Source organism: Orbicella franksi, chromosome 2 (genome assembly GCF_964199315.1).
Source record: "Orbicella franksi chromosome 2, jaOrbFran1.1, whole genome shotgun sequence".
Lineage (NCBI taxonomy): Eukaryota > Metazoa > Cnidaria > Anthozoa > Scleractinia > Merulinidae > Orbicella > Orbicella franksi.
The window spans coordinates 19,094,512-19,102,372 of NC_138146.1; the positions used below are offsets into that span (position 1 = coordinate 19,094,512).

At 37.7% G+C, this 7,861-nt stretch overlaps 1 long non-coding RNA gene across 1 annotated transcript in view; it reads left to right on the plus strand.

The window, feature by feature from the left end:
• Positions 1-7,794, plus strand: part of LOC145478471 (uncharacterized) — a 14,183-nt gene extending 6,389 nt beyond the window's left edge. The window contains exon 3 of the long non-coding RNA XR_014048267.1: positions 4,576-7,794. This is a non-coding gene — a long non-coding RNA (uncharacterized LOC145478471). The remainder of the gene's footprint in view (positions 1-4,575) is intronic.
• Positions 7,795-7,861: the final 67 nt, after the last annotated feature.

The window sequence follows — 7,861 nt, forward strand, 5'->3', positions numbered from 1 at the left end:
CGTTCCCCTTTCCCCGTTCCCCGTTCCCCGTTCCCCATCCCCATTCCCATTCCCTGATTCCCCGTTTCTCGTTTTAAAGATAGCCATAATTTTGTACGAGTATCAAACGAAATAAACAAAGTACGAATCGCATTTAATTGGCGGCATGATTAATGCTGGAAAAAGCATCTGAAATGCATTTAAGCTAAATACGGCACGATCTTCAAAGTATAAAATATCAACCTCATTGTTCATGTATTGCTGCACCTCTTCGTTGGCATTTTGTGTAACTTGACGTCCAACAAACACGATAGCAGGATTGCTGTCGGTTGTACGACGCCGTAAGAAAAATGAAAAATATATGACAAAGAATGTAACATTTATTTCTCAACGGATGGAACATTTCTGTTGGTTTGGTTACCTGAATCAATTGGGAAAGTACTGTAGTGTTCATTCAATCGCATTTCAGACCCACTGGAAAGAAAACTCCATGAGTAGCCCCCCTCCCCTTCGTCGGGAATTTACCTCTTTCAGACCCCCCTTACCCCTCGGAATTTCCGTGACCCTCCAGTGGGGGGGGGGGGGGTATGGATATTTTCTGGAACTACACATTTGTAAAAAGTGTAATTTTAGGGTTGCGTTTTGCTTTTTGCAAGGCAAAATATGTACATGTAAGGATGTCTTAACAAGAAATTAAGATTCAAACAACCTAAAAGTTACAGTTTTGAAACAAGTTACTGAAAACCTCCTTCCTGATAAAGTTTGAGAAAGTAGTTTTATCCTGTATTAAGTATCGATTAGGTGATTGTTGCAGCAGGCTGCTGGTAATATCTGGTCACAAACAATCGATTTTGGATCTCATTGGTGACCAGAGAATCGCTATTTTGAGCCTTGAAATCATTACAATAAGCAGATATTTAGTAATTAGTATATTAAAACAATGATACATATCAATTAAAATCACAACAAGCTAAAACTGTTTGACTTTTTTTAAGTAAATCCCTCTTTGAACAATGTTAAGGTATCATGAAGGGTGGATTGACAGTGTTTGGAAATTGCACTCTTACACTGGCGCTTTGAAAGAAAACCCCATCAACCTATACATTTTCTGAAAGCTTAATAGTTATAGAATACAAGCCTATCTTTGAAATTTTCTAAAAAGTTATTTTCGCAGTGATATTAAAAGAAATACCCAAAAACACCACTTTGCTTAAACTGATTCGCTTCCGCGCGTGAATTATCGGAGCGGCGCGATTAACATCAGAAATGTTTTCTCACCCTCAAAAAGGGTGTCGGCAATTTTCCAGATAGGGTTTGTTTGTTTTTTTTCTACACCCTGCTAAAGTTTGATAATTTCAATGCGGATATTTCCTTCCACAAAAGAGGCCATAACTTTGAAATGGAAGCGAAATTGCACAAAGCCCGATACCCTTTTTCAAAGGAGGTATCCTGGAACATAACTGCCGATTTTCAGCCAATTTCATCAGAAGATGCATGTAAACGAACTAAAAATGTTCATCCTTATATGCAGTTTTATTTTTTCAAGAAAAAGACAAAAAACTGTTTATGAGATTGGTATGATTAGGTGTTAAAAATCCCCTACGCACTGACAGATGTTGGCATGGGTCAGTTTACCACAACAATGGGTTATGACAACTTGAAATAAGTAGACGTCTACAATTCTGGCTTGGAAACCCTCGCATTGAAGTCATCCAACAAGCAACAAACTACCAAGAGCTTTATACAGGGTTGTATTTAAACTGCCGTGATTTCATTTACTAAGAAGATTTCGTCGGCGGCATTGGTATTATGTTGCTCGAGTTTAGGTTTCTTTGTTTTCCAGACATTTTTTGAAACCATGCCTTGTGAAGCCAAACAGAGGAAATCTTGAGGTCTACATCGTCTACATCTACATCTGTGTGAGACTCTCTCATTTCAGAATCGCGTCCATTCTCCAGCAATTTCGTGCGACTAACACTTGTCCTTCAGCTTCATTGGTGGGACTAATGTCCTCGAGTTCCTTCAACCATTCTTCTTGGTTACAGTGTGACTCATGGTTGCTCAGAGCCAAAGATCTTGTTTGACGCTGAACCTGTGGGTTCCACCAGATTTTCGCCTCTTTGGCTGCTTCGAAGACGAAAATGGGCAAGAAGTTTTCTTTCATTTTCGTCCTGACATGATGAAATGACCAGATGGAGAACAGTTCACGTGCACAAATGAAATATCACACCGCAATTCACATTACATGTGACAACTGCCGGGAATTTTAATTAGAGGTGTCAACGTGCCGTAAGAGGTTAATGAGATTCAAAAATAGTTTTTCTCTTTATGTCAAAAAGTGAAATAGCTTTTTTCTCCATTCGTTTTGCAAAATATTTATCTCAGTCTTCTCAATTTGAACAGGAAAAAAAGATTTTTCACATTTTTCGAAAAAATCCACCTACCATGATACCTTAAAGGATATGTAGATTTGAACGATTCCCATGAAACTTAAAGGGACAGTGTAGTAAACTGTACATGTGGTAAGTTTGGTTTACAACTTAAAAAATTTAGACTGAATTTTTCAAGTTTGTTTGACAAATTCAAAATGGTGATGAGTAGTGGAACAAGTGGAAACTAGCTGCAGTGTGTGAACAAGAGGCAACTGCAATCAGGAAAAGGTGTTTGATGAATATGTGAAAGAAGAGTAAGCCTTCATAAGCTTTGTGTCCAGCTGTCAGTCTTAAAAGTATTGTGAGTCAAAACTTGGATCAGTCTTTCACCACCGATATGTAACCCCTGTCAGAATTGGTAAATAAGTTAGGAGCGGGTTAGTTGGGCTAGCTTTTAAGTGTTTCTCAGGAATTCCCCTTTTGAAAAAATATTTGACAAAGTACATATTTTAACGAGTCATGTAGCCTGCAGAACAGGCGGATTTACAGGGCAGAAAGCGAAATGTGCCCACGAGCACAAAGCGCGAGATGAAAAAATCTGCCTGTAGTCACACCATTGTTTATGCTCTTCCAACTGTTTGCCTGGCAAACGGTTTTTGCTGAAAAAAGAACAAAATGACACCCTTAGTGCTGTTGCCATAGCAACTCTTTCGGCTCGAGTCTCTTACTATCAAAAAACTAAATATCCCCATTTGCAACCTCTAAAGTGAGACAAATTGTCCTACTTGGAACAGACATGGTTCTTGGTTTAAGACAAAAACTGGGAATTTCAGTTTTTATTTAGACAGCACCAGTCGCAAAACTGTTGTCATGGCAACAGCACTAAGGGTGTCATTTTGTTACTTTTGTGATGCACATTTGTGGTGCCAAGTTTCAAGAACACTGCTTCAATATTCCTAGAGATATTGTTTATTCAGTATTTTACCATTTTCAGTTGCAAACAAGATGACATCATCACTGATCTAATTTGCATAACAAAAAACGTCAATATCTCTAAAACGAAGAAAGATATTTCAAAAAGAAAAATGTCATTCTTCTGTATTTTGAAAGGCCTTTCAAATAAGCAAAATTATTTTTCATGTCATATGCATTTTAAGGCACCTGAAGTCAGACGCAAGAAAAAAACAAATATGTTAAATTGAATGACAGGCCTGTCAACATGGACTGCTATGGCTCGTGACATTTCTATCATTTGCATTAAATTCCAGCCTCTCAACCTTTTATTTTGCTCCTTATTTGTTTCTGAAGGGTACTTTTTGTTATCAGGAAGACGTTTTTAAAAGTTGAGTAGAGCCGTTGGACTGTTAGAGGTCAGAGCTTTGCATGGTTTCAGTTGTTATCTATTGCTTCGTAGAGTTTAACACCTCTGTAATTTGCCATGTGTCGAGTTGTAAAGTGTGGTTTGTCTTGCTCCATTTCTATTGCAGAAATGTATGTTGTATCTCTTTTTAATTATTCTCTCTGGAGGGCCAAGTCGGTGATCATGTTGATAAGGATCATATATGGCTTTGTACAGCGTCGCCAGAGACTGCTGTACTGTGTTACTTTGAGAATCTTAGAGATCCGTTCTGTGTTGTCAAAGTTCTTGCATCCTGAATCTGGTCAAGCTTTTTGTGTCCTGAGCTCGATGTTTAGCCTTATACCTCCTTTGTTCATTCTGGCACTGCATGATTTAAATTTAGCTAAATTTAGATGTTCACATCTGTTGACTGTTTTGCGTCATGTATACATTTGTAAATTGGTTACTGTAGACATTGTTTCGCCCCAGTAAATTCTCATTCTTTCATGCCAATCATTTCAAGGGGGCAGTAGAGCACAAACAATGGTGTGACTACAGGCAGATTTTTTTCATCTCGTACTTTGCACTCGTGGTTGCGCTCCGTGCTTGTGTATCGCATTTCGCTCTCTGCTCTGCTAATCTGCCTGTTCTGCAGGCTGCGGCTCATATAGCTAGGTTTCACGTTAGAAAAGGAGAGAGAGAGGTGAATTTGGGTATAATATTTTGGTGTCTGGAAGTTTGAGTAAAGTGCTGTGTTCGATATCATTACTCAAGGACTTTGGGAAGGCTTCTTAATCCGGGGACCATTTTACCTGGTGTTATGCCACTACACCATAAACATTTGTACAGTATCTAAATTTTTCTGTAATTTCTTCTTTTGAACAGCTGACGACAAAATACCTGAGGACAAGACAGGTGGAGGATACTATTCACAAGTTTATTCTAGATTGACGATTTGTTTTTTGCAATCCAGGACCAGGTAAACACTTGTGTCCTTATGCAATGATCAAGTCAAAACTTGACCTGGCTCCTTCAGGGGAATCCCCCAAAGGTATCCCTACAGGGTACCCAAGTTATCAAATTCTACAGCAGAAAAAAAATTAAAATGCACCACTTTTTTTTCCTTTTTTCAATTAATGCACTATTATTATAGGATCCAAAATACATGTAGTCAGGGAAATTTTCGTTTTTCAAAATCAGGGAAAGTTCAGGGAATAAATGGAGAAAATGGGAAGGTTCCCTTTTGTACTACACCTTTGAAAAAAAATAATAACTAGACCAAACTCCTAATCTAACTCCATTCAAATTAAAACCTATAGTACAACACTCTTTCAATAGGTGACCACCAAACTAACTATAAACAGACTCTGCTCAACTTATAGCAACAACTACTTGCCCCTACAGTAGTCACTGCAGTATTTCTTGACCTGAACAGAACTCACATGATGTTCTTCAACCAGCCTCAACACAAACTTCACCAAAAGTAAACCAGTTGAATCAGACCATAACTGATCAGTCACTGATTACTACCTATTCGTAATGGCTTGACAGGTTCTCAAAGCATCAGTTATTTTACTCTAGACAAACTACTTAATGATACTTGTCCACTTTTTTTCTTTGCGGTTGGCAACTTGACAGTTGTTCCTTTGGGCACCTCAGAATGGAACATACTGTAATGTATTCCTCAATTCCCACCCCCCTCACTCTCCAACCTTGTCGTGATTCACTATTATTTCCCAGGGTTCCCGAGGTTAAGGATTAGTTTTGAGTTGATCATTGCATTCCTTGATGTAAACCAAGTTCTGCTTTTAATTTTGAAATACCACAGACCTGTAAATAATTAAAATGCTCTCATTGGCCAGCTCAGTAAGTAAATTACATGTAGTTTTAAAGTGGATAACATTTCATTTGGTTATATTTTTTGTTTTTACTGTATTTCCTCCTTGAAACGCTTGTTGAACTTCCTGATTTTTGCCCATACATATGTAAGAAGAGGAAGCGGGCTTAATAGTAATATCAAATATCAAAACTGCAATTTGTAGGTTGAAAAGGATATTTGGAAAGACTTCCTTATTAGAATAGAGACTCAATATAATCAACCAATTCAAAGTTCTGGGATTGTACAAAACAATCAGATGATCTGTATAAAATTTATCATTGGCATCACCAGGAAATTCTGTCCTTTTTGACCTCAACTTGAAGGGCTTACAAATTTATGGCTGAAAGAGTGCTGAGCTGCTGTTTCACTGCTACACTGTAATATGATCACCCACCATATGGATCAAAACTGGAAAAAGAAAGAGATTGGGGCTAATTATAAGGGATACTGGATAGGAGTTGAAAGGAAATTCTGACTAAAATTCATCATTTTTAAAACACCCCATCCCCCTTCCTGCTCCCCTTCCAATAACTTCAAGCAAACTGCAAGTTTTCATTGTTGTTGAAAATTTGTACTGTGGCAGGGGTTGGGTTGGTGTCCTTATACAGATGAGCCTGAGGATTAGTGGAAGAGATTGTTCTGTGAAAATGTGAGAAATATGCATACATGTGCCCCTGATTGGTTTCACATTCTAGACAACACCCTGCCATTTAGATCATTGGAATCAAAAATAGATTGGCATAGGTGTAATAAGGGGGAGGGGAGAAGCATACTACAACATGGCAATCCTGCCAGTTCATAGGTACATGTAACAAAGTACACCTGGGGATATGTACATTGTATGCTTTCTTGCCTTCAGAAAAAAACTACAAAAAAACTTCAATTTCTTATAGTTGAAGGGTTGCAGATAAACTTTTAAGGCTGGTTGTCAAGAAGGAATTCCCTGGATGGGTCAATAAATCTTTGACACAGAGATGGTGAGGATATTTTTGTGGGGGGTGGGGGGGGGGATGGGGAAGGTGGGACTGGAGAGCATAATTCTTCTTTTATCCCTGATAGGGGTACTGTTCAACAAGTAAAAATAAATGGGCAGGCTAGTCTCTTTACAGAGAGAAGGGGCCAACTGAGGAAATACAGTAATTTTTCAGTCAAGTGAGAACATTTCTGAATGTAGATGATTTATCATTTCATTCATTCTTGTTCCATGTGTGCATGTATATTTTAAAATATTTCTGCAGTCCAATTTTAAAGAAAAATTTTTTCCAAAAATTTCCTTTCTAGCTAGTGAAAAATGAAACTCAGCATCAGAAGTCAAGAGATTTTTTTCAACTTGAAAAAGGTCACTCTAAAAAGCTTACTTTTTGTCTTCGCCTGTAGCAAGTAAACATTCAGGTTTTTCCATTTGAAGCTATACTTAGCAGCCAGGCGGTGTTTATGTGACGTCATTCCATTCGAATTGAAATTGGCGGGAAGGAGAAAAACCTGCAACTGACTTGTATCAAAATGTACTTTTTCCAAGCGATTATCCACTTCACTATCTTCAATGCTATCATTTCCGAGTCTGGAGCATGTTTGGCTCAACAAAATATGGCTCAAGAACAGCCATAAAAGGTAGTTAGTTAAAAGTTAAAATAGTTAGTTAAATGTTAGTTAGTTAAAATAGTTAAAAGGCTTGTTGGAAGCCATTTGGACAAAACCTCTTGGACAGAAAGATGCAAAGGAAATGCAGCCTGGCTGCTGAGTACTGTTCAAAATGGCGGCAACGATGTCAAATTTTGGGCTTTCTTGGGGAGGAATTTCGTAAGGAAAACCTGCACTTTAGAGGGTGAAACTTCAGTGAGTGGCTAAACTTGGTGCAAGGTTTTTATTAGTGTTCACAAAAAATATACGTTTGTTTACATTTTTTGGAGTGACCAAATCAACAAACAACAAGAAACTTCATTTTCTGGTCCAATGAATTTTTATTGACATGCTGAACAAAAACTCTGCTGTTGTGGGCACAGGGTCTTGATAAATTAATTGCTAAGAAAGTGAATACAATTTGGCAAATTGATAATATTGAGTAACTGCTAAATTGAAGACTCCTTATCAAAACATTTTAAGGACTGATTAATTTTAGAAGTGGTTGTGACAGTTGACAACTAGAATAAAATTATTGAGTCAACTAATATTGTTACTCCCTGAAAAGCTGTTTTACAAATTCTATGGCTTGTCTGTAATTTTTTTTGAAGAATTCTTTGTTTATGTGTATTCGCATTATTATTCACATTCTTCTCTGAGGTGTTATCCACT